This window comes from Euprymna scolopes, chromosome 22 (assembly GCF_053919585.1).
Source record: "Euprymna scolopes isolate OS-2025 chromosome 22, ASM5391958v1, whole genome shotgun sequence".
NCBI lineage: Eukaryota > Metazoa > Mollusca > Cephalopoda > Sepiida > Sepiolidae > Euprymna > Euprymna scolopes.
The window spans coordinates 11290656-11311076 of NC_136503.1; the positions used below are offsets into that span (position 1 = coordinate 11290656).

The 20421-nt window shown below is 30.5% G+C and overlaps 1 protein-coding gene and 1 long non-coding RNA gene across 21 annotated transcripts in view; one reads left to right on the top strand and one right to left on the bottom strand.

The window, feature by feature from the left end:
- The window catches only part of LOC145243887 (uncharacterized), a 1140095-nt gene extending 1128188 nt beyond the window's left edge, over positions 1 to 11907 (top strand). For all 20 annotated transcript variants that reach the window (XM_080106980.1, XM_080106982.1, XM_080106985.1 and 17 more), the window contains one exon: positions 10744 to 11907. The gene's annotated coding sequence lies outside the window, so the exon portion shown is untranslated. The remainder of the gene's footprint in view (positions 1 to 10743) is intronic.
- Positions 1 to 20421, bottom strand: part of LOC145243891 (uncharacterized) — a 213011-nt gene that overhangs the window by 176547 nt on the left and 16043 nt on the right. The window lies entirely within an intron of this gene.

Consider the following 20421-nt stretch of genomic DNA (forward strand, 5'->3'; position numbering starts at 1 on the left):
TACTGAATCCATTCTTCCATCGATTATGGTTAATCTTCCAGTTCCATTTATACTGAAACAGCCCCACACCATGATTGATCCACCTCCATGCTTAACGGTTGGAACGGTATTCTTCACATTATAAGCAGTATTTTCTTTTCGCCAAACATAGCGTTGCTGGTTGCGTCCAAATAGTTCCACTTTCGTTTCGTCTGACCAAATTATATTATTCCAGTAATCAATAGGCATTTCTAGGAACTTTTTTGCAAAATTTAATCGAGCCTTTTGATGAGCTTTGGAAAGTAAGGGCTTCCTTCTAGCAATAAGTCCATGCAATCCGGCACGATTTAATGCCCTACGAATAGTTGACAAGTGTACATCTGAGCCAGCATTCTTCAAATCGTTCTGCACGTCCTTTAGGTTAGATTTAGAGTCTATTGAAACTTGTCTAACAATTTTCCTAGCCCCACGTGTCATAATTTTTCTTGGACGACCTGATCTTGGAAGACTTGATACAATCCCTTTTACTTTCCATTTTTTGATAATGGACATAATAGTCGGCCGTGGAATAGAAAAACGTTTGGAAATTTTTTTATAACCTTCTCAGACTGGTAGGCATCGATTACTTTCTTTTTAATGTCTTCAGAGTACTCTTTGTTCTTTGTCATAGTTGCAGATTTGTTGACGTTGAAAAAGAATTTTTTTTTACTTGAAACAATTATTCAATCATTCAATATGGCATTGAAGTTCAATTTGAACTGATTTTAGATTCAGTAGAGTCATAAATATTATTTATAGGAAATAAATACAAGGTCAGACTAAAATAATGAACTTAATGACGCTTTTATTTAAACTTTAAATTAAAGGGGTCGAATATTTTTGCAACATCCATATTTATATTTTTTGTAAATAAATTGATATATATTATTAATCTCGAATTACTTTTCCTCATTTATTGTTGAAAAATATACAATTTATTCATAATTAGCCGTTAAAAGGCGTTATGAAAATTTTTGAAGTATAGATTCAACGAAACAAGAAAATTAAGACAGGGGTCGAATATTTTTGCACACAACTGTATAATAGTCGTGCCTTGAAACCTTGAAATGCATGAATCAGGGGTCACCTGATGAAAAGGTTGGGAACCTCTGCTCTATGTTTTTGCATTCTACCAATTTTTTTCCTGTTTATTCACTTGTGCCATTTTTACCGATGTTAGGTTTGCCTGTGCCATTATTTCCGCATACCAATTATAAGATATATAGTAGTTTAAATAATCTAAATTATCGATCCTCATCTAAAAAATTCCGACACAGAATAATTCTATAAAAATATCGAAACCAGATCGAAAACATAAATAACTAAATCATTTAAACCTTTTTCTTGAAACCGAGTTGATCAGATATAATCAATTCTTATTAATATTTACTTAATCACTCCAAAACTTTTGAATCTATATAATATCGTTTTGATAGAATTTAGTAGATAATTTCTGTGTTAGTGGACGTGAAAGTGATGCAATTAAAATTTGTCGAAACTGACAAGAGGTGTGTGTGTGTGTGTGTGTGTGTGTGTGTATATATATATATATATATATATATATGTATATATGTGTATAATTAATATCTAATACCTATTGTTAAAAATTCATAAAAATCGGAGGTATCTGAATTTTCAAAAAGGGTCCCCATCACTTCTTTGCCCTCTTTGCATGAGATTAAAGTAAATTAAATATAGCCTGCATTATCCACCCTTATGCCTATCAGTTGTGTTCCAAAATTCATAATGATTGGCTAATTAGGTTAGGAGTGAATTCTGTACATGCAAATATATAAACATTAATGTCTAATACCTATTGTTAAAAAATTGTTAAAATAAACTTGGATGTCTTCAAGTCCAACGTTAACAAATTCCTAATGAACCGCCCCCTTAAGTAAACACTTCATCAAATCTCCACACTAACGTAATGTACTTGCAATAACCCTTATCCCTGAGTGGCTTCCGGGCCTTGATAAGTGGTGATCACTGTGTAAAAAAAAAAAAAAAATATGCACGTCTATCTTTATATAGATACTAAAAGGATATCAATGCTAAGACGGGTCTAACTTTATATAGATACTAAAAAGATGCGCATGCTAGGTAGGGCCTAACTTTATATAGATACTAAAAACGTATCTGTGCTAGGACCAGTCTAACTTTATATAGATACTAAAAGGATAACCGTGCTAGGACAGGTCAAACTTTATATGGATACTAAAAAGATATCTGTGCTAGTACAGGTCTAACTTGATATAGATACTAAAAAAAATCTGTGCTAGGGCTGGTCTAATGTTATATAAATACTAAAAGAGGTACCTTTGCTAGGACGGGTCTAACTTTATATAAATACTTAAAGGATACCCGTGCTATGATGGGTCTAACTTTGTAAAGATACTAAAAAGATATCCATGCAAGGACGGGTCTAACTTTACAGAGATACTAAAAAGAATATTGGTGCTAGGACGGATCTAACAGTATATAAATACTAAAAGACTAAGACGGGTCCAACTTTATATAAATACTTACAGGATAACCATGCTAGGACGGGTTAACTTTATATAGATACTAAAAGGATATCCCCATTAGGACGGGTCTAACTTTATATAGATACTAAAAGGATAGCCGTGCTAGGACTAGTCTAATTTTATATAGATACTAAAAACCTATCTGTGCTAGGACTGGTCTAACTTTGTATAACTACAAAAAAGGATATCTGTGCTGGGATTGGTCTAACTTCATATAGATACGTACTAAAGGATACCCCGTACTACCACAGGTTTTACATTATATAGATACTAAAACGATATCCATGCTAGGATGGGTCTAACGTTAGATACTAAAAGGATACCTGTGCTAGCAGAGGTCTAACTTTATATACATACTAAAAAAATATCAGTACTAGGACGGGTCTGACTTCATATAGATACTAAACAGATATCTGTGCTAGGACGGGTCTAAATTTAGATAGACACTAAAAAATACCCATGCTAGGTCAGAGCTAATATTATACTGATACTAAAAAGATAGCTGTGTGATGATGGGTCCAATATTTTATAAGCACTAAACGGATACTCATGCTAAGACAGATCTAATTTTATATAGATACTAAAAAGAGTATGTGCTAGGATGGGTCCAACTTCACATAGATACTAAAAGAATACCCATGTAAGGACGGGTCTAACTTTATATAGATACTACCTAGTCTGGATATCTTTTTAGTTTGTATATAACGTTTCACCCATCCTAGCACGGTCTAACTTTATATAAATACAAAAAGGATATCTGTGCTAGGACGGGTATCCTTTTAGTATCTATATAAAATTAGACCCGTCCTAGCATAGGCATCTTTTTAGTATCTATATAAAATTGAACCCATCCTAGCACGGGTATCCTTTCAGTGTGTATATAACGTTAGACCCATCCAAACATGGTCTAACTTTATATGGATACTAAAAGGATATAAAGTTAGACCGTGCTAGGACGGGTCTAACTTTACATAGATATTAAAAAAGATGCCCATGCTAGGACGGGTCTAACTTTTTATAGATACAAAAAGGATATCTGTGCTTAGACTTGTTTAACATTATATAGATATTAAAAAGATATGTCTAACCTTATATAAATATTAAAATGATATCCGTGCTAGGACGAGTCTAATATTATATAGATACTGAAAGGATATCCGTGTTAGGATGGGTCTAATTTATATAAATACTAAAAAGATATCGATGCTAGGACGGGTCTAACTTTATAGAGATACTAAAAGGATACCTGCCTTAGGAAGGATATCCATGCTATGATGGTTTAAATAAATTCCGAAAAACAATTTTGCATCACTTTAATGTTCCCTCACACAGATTAAAATCAAAATATAATTCATCAAATTCAATACAATTCTGATATATTTTTCTTTTTGCGACAATATTATGCCCTCCCCTAAAAATTCTTTAAAGTTTCATGTAATATTTATTAATAATATTGTTTAAATTCATAAAAAATTGAATTTTTTTGAAGGGCTTCTATTCTCATTTTACCGCCTATACATAAAAATCAAATAAACTGAACAACCCACACGGTGACCCCTTACGCCCAGCAACTGTGTTTCAAAATACATAATGATCGGTTAATTAGTTCAGAAATGTGCATCCACATATACATTTACACATACTTAACTGTATATAAATAAAAGTATATGCCTAATCAATGCAATGCAAGGAAAGAATAGGTTCATGCCTTCCTTAATATGAAAACAATTAGTCACAACTAGAATTTGAACCCCTAACTACTTCACCAATTCTGTTCTATTAAATCACTCTGCAGATTTTTTTTTTAATTTCTATACAAGGAAATATTTGCATGGTTCTTGATTAAATCATGATCTGTATGTTGTTTGCCAGCAAAAACGATAACTAAATACATGAATGGTAGTTTGTAGATGCGGAAAACTTTCAATTAGAATGAAAATGAAGCAACAGCATAAAATGGTGAATAGTAATTAAAAGTAGGTACAACAACATATAAGGATAAATAGAAGGAGTATGTAGGTAGGCGATAGTACAAAAACAAAAATTCTTTCATTCTCATTTCATATCTAAATGTCATTAAGCCAGTTTTTTTTTTCTATATTTGCATTTTGTATAATTCTGGCCTTTCTCCTCTTTTTATGAAAAGCGTTTAGCTTTGAAATGTCATGGCCTAAAGAGGGTTTTTTTTTTCCTTAATTTTCCCCTTAAGTTTTCCTTATTGTTCTGATGATATAATAAAGTTATATATAACTTTTATTGCTCATCTTTCATTTTAATTTTTTTTATATATGTAGATATATATACTTCAAGATAATGAAATTAATTAGATTACAGATTAGTGAATCTGGTGGTTTCAAGTCTTGCAAAATATTATTGGAAGGTAATATTCATATAAGACAATCCCAGCCAAATAAAATTGCTCACTATACTAGATGGAGCAAATAAAATTATGAGTTTAAAATCCATGGATTAAGGAAATTATTTTATACACTGTATTCTTTGATTCAAACAAATTTTGAAAAAATAATTCTTTCTAAATAAAATTAGAATATATAAACTCTAATTATATATATAAGTTATACCGAATCCTATATATATAAGTTGTACCGACTTTAAGCAAAAAGAAAAAAGGAGCCCCCCCCATCCACTCCATTTACACGTTAAAATAACCGATTGAAAAATTCACATGCATAATACAAACCTTTATCAGTGACAGTTCTAGCATTATACAGTGAATATTCAAAAAGTTAATGAAAATTGTGATTTCTAATTCAACCATTATAATATTGACAATTCATTCATAACAAGCGGGAATGGATGAAAATATTTTCTGTTGTTGAATTTTTTTTACTAACCCCTAAAATATTTACATCTAAACATTTAATCAAAATAAAACCTTTATACAAAACAAACGAAACATGTCTGAAAATTTGTGTATTCATTTTTTTGCGGACTGTTATCCCCATCTTCCTAGCTGTTGTTGTTTCACCACGTTTCGACCAACTCATCCTCTGGCCTTCTTCAGGTGGTTAACCGCGACGGGATAAGAATGCTGAGTCTTGTATCTGTATCCTTAGTAATTACTGCCTTCCATAGTTGTTGTTGTCTCACCACGTTTTTGGCCAACTAATCCTCTGATCTGCCTTGGGTAGGATTGAAACCGCTATCTTCAGGCAATGCTCACTTGAAACCGTAGAGATTCAACGCCTCTATCCAAATGGGGCTTGTGGCACAGTGTATAGAGGCCTTGAGTCTTTACGATTCCAAGTGAGCATTGTCTGAAGATAGCGGTTTCAATCTTACTCAAAGAAGGCCAGAGGATGAGTTGGCCGAAACGTGGTGAAACCACAACAACAACTATAAAGATGAGGATAACAGTCCAAAAAAAAAAAAAAAAATGAATACACAAATTATGAAACCTCATCTCAAAGGATAAAACTAGAAATAAATATATAATGTTATAAAAACTTTAAAACAAAAGCAGTTGAATGAAACGTTCATCTTGTTCAGTGTTCATGTTGAGTGAACTTGCAATCCTCCCTTTTACCTTTTTCTTGTCAAAAAAAAATGAATGTTCTCGTCTTATGTATATATATATATCCTTGTTTGCTGGGAAATTCTTTAGATCTTTTTTATTGGACTGCGAATGCATTTCTTCTTCTCTTTCTCACGTTTTCTTATTCATATTTTCCTAAAATATGAGAATTTCATGGTTATGGCAAATATTTACAAGTTCTGCAGAATCGGTTTCAGTTTTTTTTGTTTTTTTTTTAAATTCTTCGAAGCATGTGGCATATTTGATTCTTGCTTGATGAATATCTATGGCAGCATTGTTATGAAATGATATGATCATCATTTCGAAATTAATATATAAGCTCTGTTTAATAACTATTGAGCTTGTATTTTGTAATTGACATTGAAATTCTGTCTTTATGAATCATTTTGAGTTATATAAATTTTATTTATATTGTCACAATTCCTTATATATGTATATTATTGTCGCCTCTTTAAGAAATAAAATTCTTAAAGTTGAGCACTGTCTGGGGAATTGAAAATGTTGGTCAGCCTTGCGTGCGAGATCGTGACTTCCTGTTACTTCATCACTCTAAAATCATCTGTATTAAATGTTAAGCTTCAGTAATGTTAAAATTTCACTTAATTTTGTGGTGGTGAACGGTGACGCTGCTAATGTAATCAAAGGTGGCTTCGTGAAAAAGTTTGAATCCTTCGACCAACGTTAATCATCATCTCCTGCACTGATGATTGCAAAGTGTCTGTTGGTATAAAAATAATTATATATATATATATATATATATATATATATATATATATATATATATATGGAGAGAGAGAGAGAGAGAGAGAGAGAGAGAATAAATCACAAAAAATTATATTCCAAAATTCATGATGTTGACCATCTTATAATTTATTCCTTTAATTCAGTTGACTTATACAATTCTTGACAGTATCTGTTTCGTAGTGCAAAATCAATCACTTAATTATTATATCAATCAGTGATGAGTTAAGTATATAATAAATTCACTGATTGATATAATAATTAAGTGATTGATTTTGCACTACGAAACATACTGTCAAGAATTGTGTAAGTCAACTGAATTAAAGGAATAAATTATAAGATGGTCAACATCATGAATTTTGGAATATGGTTTTTTGTCATTTATTCTCTATATTGCTCTGTAATTACATTGATCTTCTTAAAGACTGATATATATTATAAGAAAATATATTTCTACAGAAATATATATATATATATATATATATATATGTGTGTGTGTGTGTGTGTGTCTTGTGTTAGCAGAAAAAGCAACATCAAAGTGCTCTATCTTAAGTCACACGAGAACTAGTATTTTTCAAAATTTTATTTAAATAAAAAAAATTACTGTGTCTGCTGGAGATGTGAAGGTTTCTTCATATTGTTGTCTGAAAATGAGGAAAGATTTCAATCAGCCTGTCCATGCTATGCAAGACTGGCAACTCGGTTTGAGGTATTGTAACATGGAATTTATTAATTCCCGGATGACTAGAAGGAGGAAACCATCTATCTCCATCATATACATTAATGTATAGTACTCAGATTTAAAATTTATTTAATTTTACAGTATATATGCTCTGTAGGTGGAAATACATTTTCATTAAGCTTATTCATAATTCAATTTTGACTATAAGGAATATATACTTCAAAGTATACATTTTTTATATATTCTCAAGATATATAAATCTTGAGAACATATAAAAATGTATACTTTTGAAGTATGTTTATATATATATTCGAATGTGTGAGTGTGTGTACATGCACGCATGCTGTAGCTGAGAATGCAAGATGTTTTTTGGATTTGTTTTCAATTTTTCAAGATTTGCCAATACTTATATGGTTTCTTTTTTAATGGCTTCCATTAAAAGATGGTGTTAGCACTGAGTCTTGTCATGATGGCTTCAATTTTTCTCTCTTAAATGTTTGGTAAGTGCATTCTGCATGGTTTCAAAGACAGAAAAGAAAGAATTCCAGTTTATTCATGCAAACACAATTCTAAGGTTGCAGTATTTTCAATTGTAACAGAGTTCCAAGAAATCTTTTTACATTTGAAATTTCAAGAATTATTAACCAATGTACAAAGAAGAAATATTTAGTATTTTTCAATGGTCTTTTATCTGTGTGCTAAAAAAGAATAGTTTAAAAATGTTATACTTTTACCATAAAAGGGCTTATTCATATGTTGAAACCGTGTTATCTTATCAATAAAATACTAGCAGAACCTGTTCCACATTTATAAAACACATAAATAAAATTAATAAAAAATGAAATAAAACAAATTTAAAAGAATTTTTTTTAGTAAATTCTGTTTTAACCTTTGAAATCTAAAAAGAATTAATTTAAAAAATTTACATTTTCTTCAATAAAAATTCAACACACAACACTTTTTTATTTTTCTGAATAACTTTTTATAAAAATTATAAAAGAACAAATGTCAATTCATTACACATTTTTTTTTAAGTTTAAAAAAGAAACAATAATAATAAAAAAAAGCTTACAGTCTCTTCTCTGTATGACTTTCTTTTTAAATATAAAATAAACCAATTTGAAAGCATAAACAGACAGCCATTTTTTTTTTTTTCATTTTTGGAGAGGAAATGGTTTTAATGATTTTTACATGATAAAGAGCGACTATAAAAGGGGGTAATTCGTTTCTCATTAATTAATGTTTGCGATGATGATGAGTTTTTTTGTGACACCAGATATCGGACAAGTAAATTCATATTTGGATTTCATAATAAATTAATGTACATTTCAAACAAGAAAAAATTGATTTCAAATGAATATCGAATGAATACATAAAAAATTGCATTATTTCCGACTTTTGTTCTGATTTTGGATGTTCTTCACAAAACGTTTTGTCCAACGTCACCTCCAACCTTCTTTAGGTATATCCTATTGACCTTGGGAATCTATACAAAATTTTGAATAGAACCCTTTATTTAATCCATCGGAAGCGATTGTTCTTGTTCTATCAGCCATAACTAGGAGACGTCTTTTGTAATTCATAGTTGTATTCTTAGTATCGCCTGTACTTGTTCTGCCATGATAAAGTAAAAGTGTTTGAATAACATCCAAAATGGATTATTATCGGAATAACACAAATGATTGACTGTTATTTTTTGATTTCTCATACAGAAAATTGTTTTAAAATATGTAATAATTACAGGCATAGCTAAAGTATATTTTCTGCCCAAATTCTCTAAAATTTTGGTGTTGCTCACAAATATATATATAGAGTTATTCTAGCAAATTACCTAACAATTTAATAAACAAAAATATCGTAAAAACTGAATTTAACTTGAAAATACTATGGAAATAGCTTTTTAAATTTAGTAATCAAGTAAAAAAAAAACTGGCATCTTTATTTGATTAAATAATTCAAAATAAGAAAAAATATTTTTGTTTTAAATAAAATATTAATGACTGTTTTGGTAAAAGAAGGAAAAAAAGAAGCCTACTAATGTCGGCCCACTGCTACAAATTTGGAATAGGAGCATGTGAGCGAAAAAAAAAAAAAAAGACAACGAAAGTAGAAACAAAGAAACAACAACTACATGAGAACCCTAATGTGGGGGAGCCTGGTTGTTTCCATACATTTTATTCTCTGTGAATGACTACATATGCTTCCCCCCACCACCAACTTTTCAGTTGAGCTTGATAAGTGAAGTCACCAACTGCCTTCAGTATAAATGCAAATCTCATATAAACAAATCTGTGGCAATTGTCAGTGTTTAGATATATAAAAAAAACATTGAGATTTTTATTACTTGCAGCAGATAACTAATAGCTGAATAGTTAGGAGCATCGACTTTCCATTAGACGGTCGACTTTTAAACTTGGCTTTAAGTACTTGCTTTTCTAGCCACACTGAAGAGCTGTGATACAGTGTGGAGATATATATATAAGACACACACACACACACATTATATATGCAATCAGTCAATCCAGATTGAATGCATCCAGAGTCTAACATCTCTCACCAATATCTTCTGCTGTACAGTCACCATTCCTGGTCACTATTTTCACATTTGAACGTAGGATTAATAAATTAAGCAGAAATGATGACCAGACATACAACAGAACATTTTGGTAAGAGATGTTTATCTTGCTTGACTGCTTATTCCTTGGTGGCCAAACAGTTTAAAACATATCTGGCCCTAAGGTGGTTCTTTTCTGGCACAGATATAAATAAACCAGTTTTGTTTTTGTAAATTCATTGATTATACTTAAAAACTTATTTCAATACAATTGTAACATTCTTTTTAATCCAGTTAATGGTATCAGTAATGTTCTCACTGTTGTTATTATTATTATTATTGTTATTATTACAAATATTATTTTTATTATCATTACTGTTATTGTTGTTATTAGCATCATCCTTATCAATTTTCTCATAGTTATTTTGTTGTTTTTCTGGTAAAATAAGATATTGCCTCTGAGTTAGAAATACAACCTGAATAAAAGATTGCTTTTGAAACTGAAGATGTGTTTGAATGCATAAAAATCATATACAACCGCATTACTTTTTTTTTGTCTGGTTGTATTCCTAAACCAGTGACATTGTTTTGTCATTATGTATGACGATGCAACAACCAATCATTTACCAACAATTGTTTCACCTTTTTTTGTCATTTCTTTTTTCAGATGAATCGACTGGAGTAAGTTGCTGACTTGGGCAATGGAACAGACTTCTCTTTTTTGTTTTTGACCTTCTGATTAATCTTTCTTTTTCTCTACACACACACGCATATATATATATATATATATATATATATACACACACACACACACACATATATATTAGTAATAATAAATAATAAAATTGGCTTGTCTGAACACTATACTATCGATCCATGATTTCGTCTGTTCTTCACAAGTGTTTGAAGATATTTCTGAGACTATGTCATACATTCGAATAACAAATTTGAATTTGTTATTCAAATGTATACCATCACTCAGGAATACATTAAAATCGATTGAAAACAATATTTTAAAAAAAAGCACTTCTGAATAATGGATAAACCATGAAACTGTAGAAAAGTGTCCAGATCAGTCAAATATTTTAATATTTATTATTGTTATAAAGCTCTAACTGAAAAAATATTGAGCCCTTTATCTGTACAAAACTCTTCTGTCTTGATTCGGCTGAGTGTTCAGAGTCTTCATATCTGATTGGCCGTTTTTTGAGAAGTTGATGTTCATGTTTTGTGTATGAGTGTGTATATGTGCATGTGTTTGCAATTTACTTTCTTTCTACTTTTTCTTCCCCTCCCCCTTACCTACACACACACATATTTATATATATGTGATATAAAGATGACTAGAAAATCTGTTCGTGTGAAAAACTTTATTTAGATTTAGTCCATATAAAATTTCGATATATGATATACTGCATCATCATACGGACTAAGTAAGCTTTTCTCCCATAAAAAAGTTTCCAAGTCATCTTTATATAATAATGTTGGAAAATTTTATCCCCTTTTTCTACATTATATATATATATATATATATTTATATTGTTACATATTTCAGATAATCTGTGTTTGCATATTTTTTCCTTGATCCTTAATAGATGCCTGGTTAATTTATGAATTTCAGGTTGGCATTGAAGATAAGTTCGGCATACTCGTTATACACCCGAGGAAGAAACCGAAAGTACTAGGGTACGCAAAGAGTATGGCAAATTCATCTGCCAGTTTCATTCTGAAACTCAAAAATTAACCAGGCATGTAGAAAAAAAACAAGGAAAATATATACAGACACAAGCCATCTGTAATATTTAACAAAATATGTCTTCAAGAAAAAAAATACTGTCCATATACATACATATATATATATATACACACACACACACACACACACATTTTTTTCTTTTCCTATTTATCTCCTCTTTATTCTCCCCTCCACCCCATCTCCCCACAGGTTAGTTTTTTCTGTGTTTTTTTTTTTCACTTTAGTGTTTGATTCACAAAACATTTTTTTAAAATAACATGACTTTCGAGACTCGTTAATGTACTTAATACAAAATCTCTACTGTCATAACTTATCAAAATATATCTTTGTTTTTTCTTCTCTCTTTTTTTTTTTTTTTTTTTTTGTAATTACTATTAAAATTTTTCTTCTTCTCCCGGCATTGTTATAATCACTTTCCTATTCAATGCCCCTCCCTATAGCATTGCGTGTTGCCCAAAACAAATAAGTCCTTTCTTCGACCCCTTACTTCATTGTAACACACTATTATACTTCTGCAGATGACCTGTAGTGCTCTTCTACCTTATTCTTATTCTTTCTCACTATTGGTCAGTATTGGAGTTCACTGATGCCCCACCCCCAGACAACCAAAAGATCTGATCCTATCCCATTTCATCTGTCCCTACCCTCTCAATCCTCCCCAAAAGCCCTTGAGACCAGTCATCGCATGTGCACATTGTTGTTAGATGCTTGGGTGAAGATAAGAAGGTGCATAGGCTACACTGATTAACAGAAAAGAGAGAGTGGGTGTTGGCAATAACTGAGCGACCTCCCCTGGAAATGATCGACATCTACCCTTATTGTAAATCACATTTTTCTTTCCTTTATTCATTAATACAATAGAGGCATGGTTGAAAATGACTAAGTCACTTGATTTTTACATTTAAGGGCACAAATAAACCATAATAGTTGACTACAAACATAAATTTGAGTCAAATATTACTTTCTACCCGCTAATTTAAAGGCTTTGAAAATCACTTTCAGATGTTGAAGTTTACAAAATAAAATAAACACTATTTCTGATGGGTTTTTTTTTTCCCGTTATTATATATAGAAATATGTTTAAACAAAAATGCCCGTCATGTTGACTTTTCGAAGGTCATGCAAAGTTCTAAAATGATCTAGAAGCTTTAGGCTCTCAATTTGAAAGTATTTTCTGGCTAGAATTTAAAGTTTATAAATCAAAGTTAAATATTATGGTTCATTTGTGCTCCTAAACCAAACAAAGACAGTATATTTTGACCATGTTACTTTTTCTTTTTCCCTCTTCTTAGCACCCCGCCCCCCCCCCCCCTTAAAAAAAAAAAAAAAAACAATTACAAAAAAAGTAAACTCACCTTTTGTTAGAAAATTAATTTTTAATATTAAATACTATAATATAGCTAACTTTGCTTTCTGGGGGTAATTCATATTTGCAAAGACAATACCATTAATAAATGAGATCATTTGGCTGAAGAACTGGATTTGAACCTGTGCCTACAAAAAGAAATCACCTTCAGTGGGTATCCTTTTCAGTACTTGACCAATGATGAAACGGAAATAGAATTAACTCTAATCTCTTACCGCATGGATGATATACATTTGCTTATTCCCATTATTAAACTATGTTTATTTAATTACAAGTTCACTATATCAGTGTACTGACATGGTTTATTAATATGAACAAACGTTTATTGTTCACATAGCAAGAAATTAGAGCTATCTGTACAAATAAGACTGTCGTTAGATCATTGATCAAATGGTCCAGAGGATGTTAGCTAAAGGCAGTCCCTCTTTCTAGATAGAAGTTCAAATTCTTCACAGATCTCATTTTTCTCTTCTTGGGGGTTTTCTATGTTCCTAACCCCTTAGATAAAATAATGGTATTGTCTACACAAATACGAGTGCCCACTAAACGGCAACGTTATGCGTATCATATTGCAGAAAAACTATATTTCTTTGTTCACTTGATTTTGTGTAAATATAATCGATGCTTACTGGATTATTTACCAAATCTCTGATACGAGAGCTGTTTATGTTTTGCAGTTTTGGCCCTAGATTTCTTGTAAGAGGAAGTCTCTTATGATGGAAATAGATTGGGTGATGGTCTAAAAGAGCTCGGTTTCTCCTTCTCGGTTATTTTGAGGAGGACAAAAGACGATGAGCCATGATTTTGCACAGCAAGAAGAGCCTCGGCCTTTTCTGCATTGTTTGTTTGTAAACTTTCGTTGTTTGTCTCAGCATTTCCGCTTGGTTGCCTTTCGTATTTTTATGAATGATCGATTCTTTGCGATAAATTATCTTATTTTATTACGCTTCTAATAATGTGCCAAATGTAATTTTGCTCTCCTTTAATCAGTTCCTTTCTTTAAGGAAGACTATGATTTTGTTATCTTATAACAATCAGGATAAATGATCTCTCCCTTATGAATTATAGGGACACCTAACTACAATTTAAATTTGCTAACCCTTTCACTGTTTTGGGAGACCAAAATCGGGTTCTCAAACGTTTCTTATAAGATATTTGACAACAATACGGGGTTGAAATTGTTTTCAAATAAAGGGACATAACTCTCCTAAATATATGGATTATAATCATGATAGATTATTATGAATGCAACCTTTTGTCTAGGATTGTGTAATATCTGTTCTTCCTCCATTCATTTGGAGTCAGACATTTTCTGATGTTTTGAAGACTAGCTCCCCAGTCCTGTTATATATATATATATATATTCATTCATTGGCTGGTTCCTCAAATCCGAGGATCATTGGGAAGTTTGTCTTTAACGGCATGCCCTCCGATGACTGTGCAGACTAATCCTTGACATACACACTCTGTGACACTCAAGGCATAGGAATCCCTGAGAAAAGGGACCCTCGATAGATAATGTTTTCCTCCTATATTTGTCCTCTGTGCACTATATATATATATATATATATATATATATATATAGTTTAGTGAGTTAGTTGTCACCAAATTCTACTCTGTACAGTATTGTCCAATCACTTGCTTCCTAGTCTTCCTTAGCTGGCCAACCTTCCAACAAGTTAATATTTCCATACTTCCTTAATGGTTTATTTGGGAGATTGAACGCTCCACATGAATATACCAGTATTACTGATACATTCTTAAGATAACACTTATGCTGAGTCAGCAAACTCTCCTCACTAATTCTCACAAGACAGTTTTGAACATTTGTTTCCAGTCTTGAGTGCCTCTTTTAAGAGAACTGGATTCTCCCCACAAAAAATTGACCGTCTGTTTGGCTTTGTCCTCAAGGGGAGTCAAGTAGGAGACTATTAACATTAATAGTTTGCTTAAACATATTTCAGTAATAAAATGTAATGCTAAATTAAAACTTAAAGGAAGCTTTATTAAACTAAGGGCAGGGTATACAGGAAAAAGACGTGTGTTAGGTTAGCCTAATTTTATCACATATAAATATTGAGATGTGATTTTTATTGGTAAAATGTTAACAGAAAATTTCTGCACTTTTGGCAAATATTACTAAAAAAAAGATAATGAATAAAGATTAAGAGTAAATAAGAAAAAAAAAAAAGAATTTGTAGAAAAATGACTCACAAGCTAAAAAAAAATGTTATTGAGAAAAAAAGATTTTCTAACATGAAAAATTTTACCATTTTTTTTTTTTTTAAATATATTTATGGACTCGCAAATCTTTCAAGTCAAATATGTGTCTCAGGTTTTCATGACTGCCTGACACGTAAGACGCAACAGATACCTTTTGAAAGTGTGGCTGCTCTATGATGAGCTGTTATAGCAAAGCAAACGTCTTTCTACTGATACTGTGTTGTTAGGTAATAAGGAATACTCTAAAATGATTGGAAGTAATGCTGGGGTAAACAGAGAATTTTAATTGATTTGAGGAGTTTTCCTTTTTCTAGACTAGTTTCACACACAGACACACACATATATAACAGTCGATTTATATAGTTCAGATCGATTCAACTAGGACTCAATTTCCAAAGGCAAAAAGAGTCAGTTATAATAGTCTGAATAACTCTTGATTACTTCTAACGTCTCTAGAAACATATGAAAAGTTATTTCATTCTGAAATTGGCAATAAATCATAGAATAAACTTGATTTAATATTATATATATATATATATATATAACCTATACACACATAATACACCTTTTCTCTCTTTCATATATATATATAAATCTATTCAGATATTCTAGTAAAAGAACAAGGGAGAAATGCTTTATTTTAATTCATCAAAAAGAAACGAAAACAGTGGAAGGGTAAAGCATTTTTTGTTTATTGTTTTTTTATTTTTTGTGTGAAACAGTTTTTCACCTCTTTTTTTATTTTGCTTGCGTTGATAAAAAAATGTTGCTTTTTAATAAAAAAAAAAAATAAATAAATAAAAAAAACAGTCTCTAGAAATTAGTCTCTCCCTGTTGAATAATGATTGTGTTCATCTTCAAGATAACCATACCATGTTCAACTTTGTGAGTGGAACTAAGAAAAGCGTCCAAATTTAACTTTGGATCTCTTCAATCATGTAGCTGTGCGAAATCGAAAACTTTTAATTCTTAAAATGAAAATCTGAATTGATTAAAAGTAATGTTCTTAAAATTAAATTAATTTTGTTTTAATATCTAATTAATCTATAATCACGTTTTCTTTTTTTTTGTTGTTGTTTTCTTTTTAACTAATTTGTTATTTACACAAACGTCTTGCGACACAAGGCATCATTACATCAGGAGATACTGGAAAGTTATTTTAACTTGTTTTCACCATTGCTTGATGAGACTTGCATAGCAAGATATGTTTGTTTGTATATATATATATATATATATATATATATATATATATATATATATATACACTCACACACTTTATGGATGTATATTATTTTTTAGAGGAAGGGCCAGGAATGATGGAGATATAAATAATTTTGCTATGATTTTCTGCTTTTGCACTTGTGGTTGCAAGTTTATTCATTAATTACTGTCATTTAATTTAGAGTGCAACACTTGGAAGTTTGTGAGGCAGACAATTATACAGGTTCGATCCTCAGAGTTGGCCGACTAATATTTGATTTTTTTTTTTTTTTTTTTTTTTTTCAGTAGTGGCACTTTTCCAGCCTGCATATTCCCCAAGTTAAAATTAGAGAAATAAATAAATAGAACAATTATTTCAATAAATAGAAAGGTCTTGATTATCAAGAGATACCTAATATTTCCTTTTGAATTTAAAAAATAATTTTTAATCAAAATATTTTTTATAAATTTATTTTTGAAATTTAGAAGAATTTTTTTTTTAATTTCAAAATTAAAAAAATTAAATTTAAAGAAATATTAATTACATTTTAAACTATAACCTCCCCTCTCTCTCTCTCTCTCTTTCTTTCTTTCTCTCTATCTATTTATCTGTCTATCTCTGGGTGAGTACATGTATTTCTGTTTTGTCTGTGTGGCCGTCCATTGTTTGGTGAAATATTGAATGAAATCATGAGACTTCTTCGTTTGTCCCAGCGTCTGTCACTCTCTTGTGCCTCTCTGTGACACGTGGTGTGTGTTTGGCTTCTTCAATGTCACCCTTGGCAACCACAGCATGGCAGGCATGGAGAAAGAGGAAGAAAAGGGTTTTAGAAACCAAGGGAGATAACTCTCGTTAAGAGTCAGATTCTTTTTTTTTTTTTTCCTTCACACCGAAACCCAATAAATGACCAGTAAATAGAATTTTTAAGCTCAAGCATTTGTTTTCAAAAGAAAGAATTTTTTTTTTTTTAATCAGCAATGAGCAAGTCTTATCTTTTATAGATAAGGAGCGAAGAGAAAATGGAAACAATTTTTAAATTTAAAAAAAAAAAAAAAAATTGTGCAAATAAAGTTTCAAATTTTGTCCGAATGCTCGTTTTATTACTGTTTCTGCATTGCTTTTTATTTTCATGTAAACGCTTTTTATTTGTACTATGTATTTTTATATTTTTATTTTCATTAATCCTAAATATATATATATATATATAGTATTTTCCCTTCTTTTTCCTTGTTGTAATTGTTTCATATTTCCTTTTTTTCTTTTAAAATTGTTTCCTTTAGAGAATTTATTTTTTCTATCATTTATTCAGTTTTTTAGTGTATTCGCAATTTTTGACTTGAATATCAGTTAAATGTTGTCTGCATCCATAGAATCTATTAGTGTTTTGTGTTTGTTGTTCAATAATTTTGATTGATAAATTTTCATGCACATCCAAAATGATTAATTCCTTTAATAGTGCTCAGTATTTCTAATTCTTTTTTTTCAAAGTAAAAAAAAAAAATGTGACAATACGAATTAGAAAAAGAAATCCCCCAGATCCCATCTTGTATCTTACCCTTAAAAGCACATCTGATATATTCAAGCAACAGAAATTATATATATGATGATGATGAAAATTATGGAAAAGGAACAGACCAAAATTATATGTTTATCGATGTTTCGTCTTTATTTCAAGACTTCTTCGGGGGAGGATTGATTTGAAGAAATAAAATAACAGTACAATATTTGAAATTACTAACACAACAAATATATTTTCCAATATTGTACTGGTATTTTATTTATTCAAACCAATCATCCTGAGGATGTCTTGAAATATAGATGAAACATTGATGAACATATAATTTCGCTTTGTTCTCTTTTTCATCTCTACATATACACACACACCTATGTATATATGTGTGTGCATATATAATATTAGAATATATCATCAGAATTCAAATAAAGTATATCTATATATGCATACGTTTTTTTGATTTTGCTCATATGTTAATAGTATTCAATGTTGAGACAAAATCAAATTTTCATTTTCACGTGTATGTGATCATCAAACAAAGTGAATATTGTCAGATTTGATTGTCAACATTATTTTTTCATATGTATATAAAGTCATCAATAGACGGTATTGCAGTATCACAGCTATTCAGTGTGGCTAGATGATCAAGTGATTCAAGCTGATTACACATGGAAAAACAGGATTTATCGATACAAATACAAAACTTTGGAAGTTCGGCATACTCGTTATATACCCGAGGAAGAGACCGAAAGTACTAGGGTAAACAAAGAGTACAGCAAATCCATCTGCCAGTTTCATTCTGAAACTCCAAAATTTTCCATTTGTGTAAATTTTGTCAGATTTTATCCAAACTCTTTATACACACACATACATGTATACACACACACACACATATACACATAATATTAGAGACATGGAGTCACCAATCTATGGTAATGCACAGTTTCTTGCCTTGCATTCTTAAGACTAAAGAGAGAAATTGTTCACAACAATGTTGCACACTCTTCTCTTGTATATAAATATAAAACTAATACAAGAATATCGGCGACTACATATTCAAACAAACATCCATAAAACGATAAATAATACATTTTGCTTATCTGAACATGTTACTGCAGTTTCATGGTTTATCCATTCCTCAGAAGTGTAATGACATATTAATAGGTTTTTAATAAAAAATGAATTTCAATTTTTCGATTCAAACCGAATTTTTAGATATTCAAAACTAAAAGTGCAGTTGAATCCATTTAAACATGTCAAAAAAGGTCATTGAGGTCACGCTAATACTTTCATCCATCTTATTGCAGTTTTCAACACTTAAAACCCAGAGACGCAACAGAAATATCTTCTGTAACCATCAACAATTGATGCGCCTGTTGAATTTGCTTCATTTTTTTTGCTAAATGTGTCGTGTCACAAATCACATCAGGGTCACCACTTATAAAAATTCTCGGATTCTTATTTCTTCTAACACATAATCAAAAGCGATAAACAAAAGCGATGTAAAAACATTACTTATAAAACATAACGGGATTTATTTGAGCTTAAAAGTAATATACCAAATATTGTACTTCTCTTTTGTTTATGTTTTAATGAATTAAAAAAATGCGATAGTTCTTGTATGCCAAACAGAAGGAAAAGAGAGTAGTAAAATAATTAGAACCACACAAGATGACAAAAATAAAAAAAAAAGACAGTGCCAAAGATAATGAAGGAGGAGAGGAGTTTGAACCGTGTGATAATTTTTTTTTTTTTGTGTGAAAAAGGGTAGATTTTCAGAGCCAAGGGATCTTAAAATAGAACTCATTTACAATAAATTAAACATTCAAATAGCTTCATCTTCAATAAAATACAGAATATTATTCACAAAACTGGTAAATTCAAGACTACACCTATATCTAAAGATGGTATATATTCTATCTTTTGCCAAGATTGCAACAAAATCTTGATTGAAGATACCCTGCATAATTTGGATTAAAAGAATTCATGAGCGTAAAAGACTGGTTAAAACTGACAACATGTCAAACACCTTCTGCTCCAATATGCTTGACTTGAATCACCTTTTAAATTTCAATAATGCCACACTAATTAAATCCATCCAACAAATATCTGTACATAGAATAATCGAATCATCTTTTAGAGCCCAATCCCAAAACCATTAAATAGAGAATGGGCTTTTATTATATCTTCTCCCTCCTTGCTAAGATATATATATATATATCCCTTAAAATTAACACAAAAATTAAGGTAATAGCTCAAAAGATAATATAGTAATTTAATAAATGT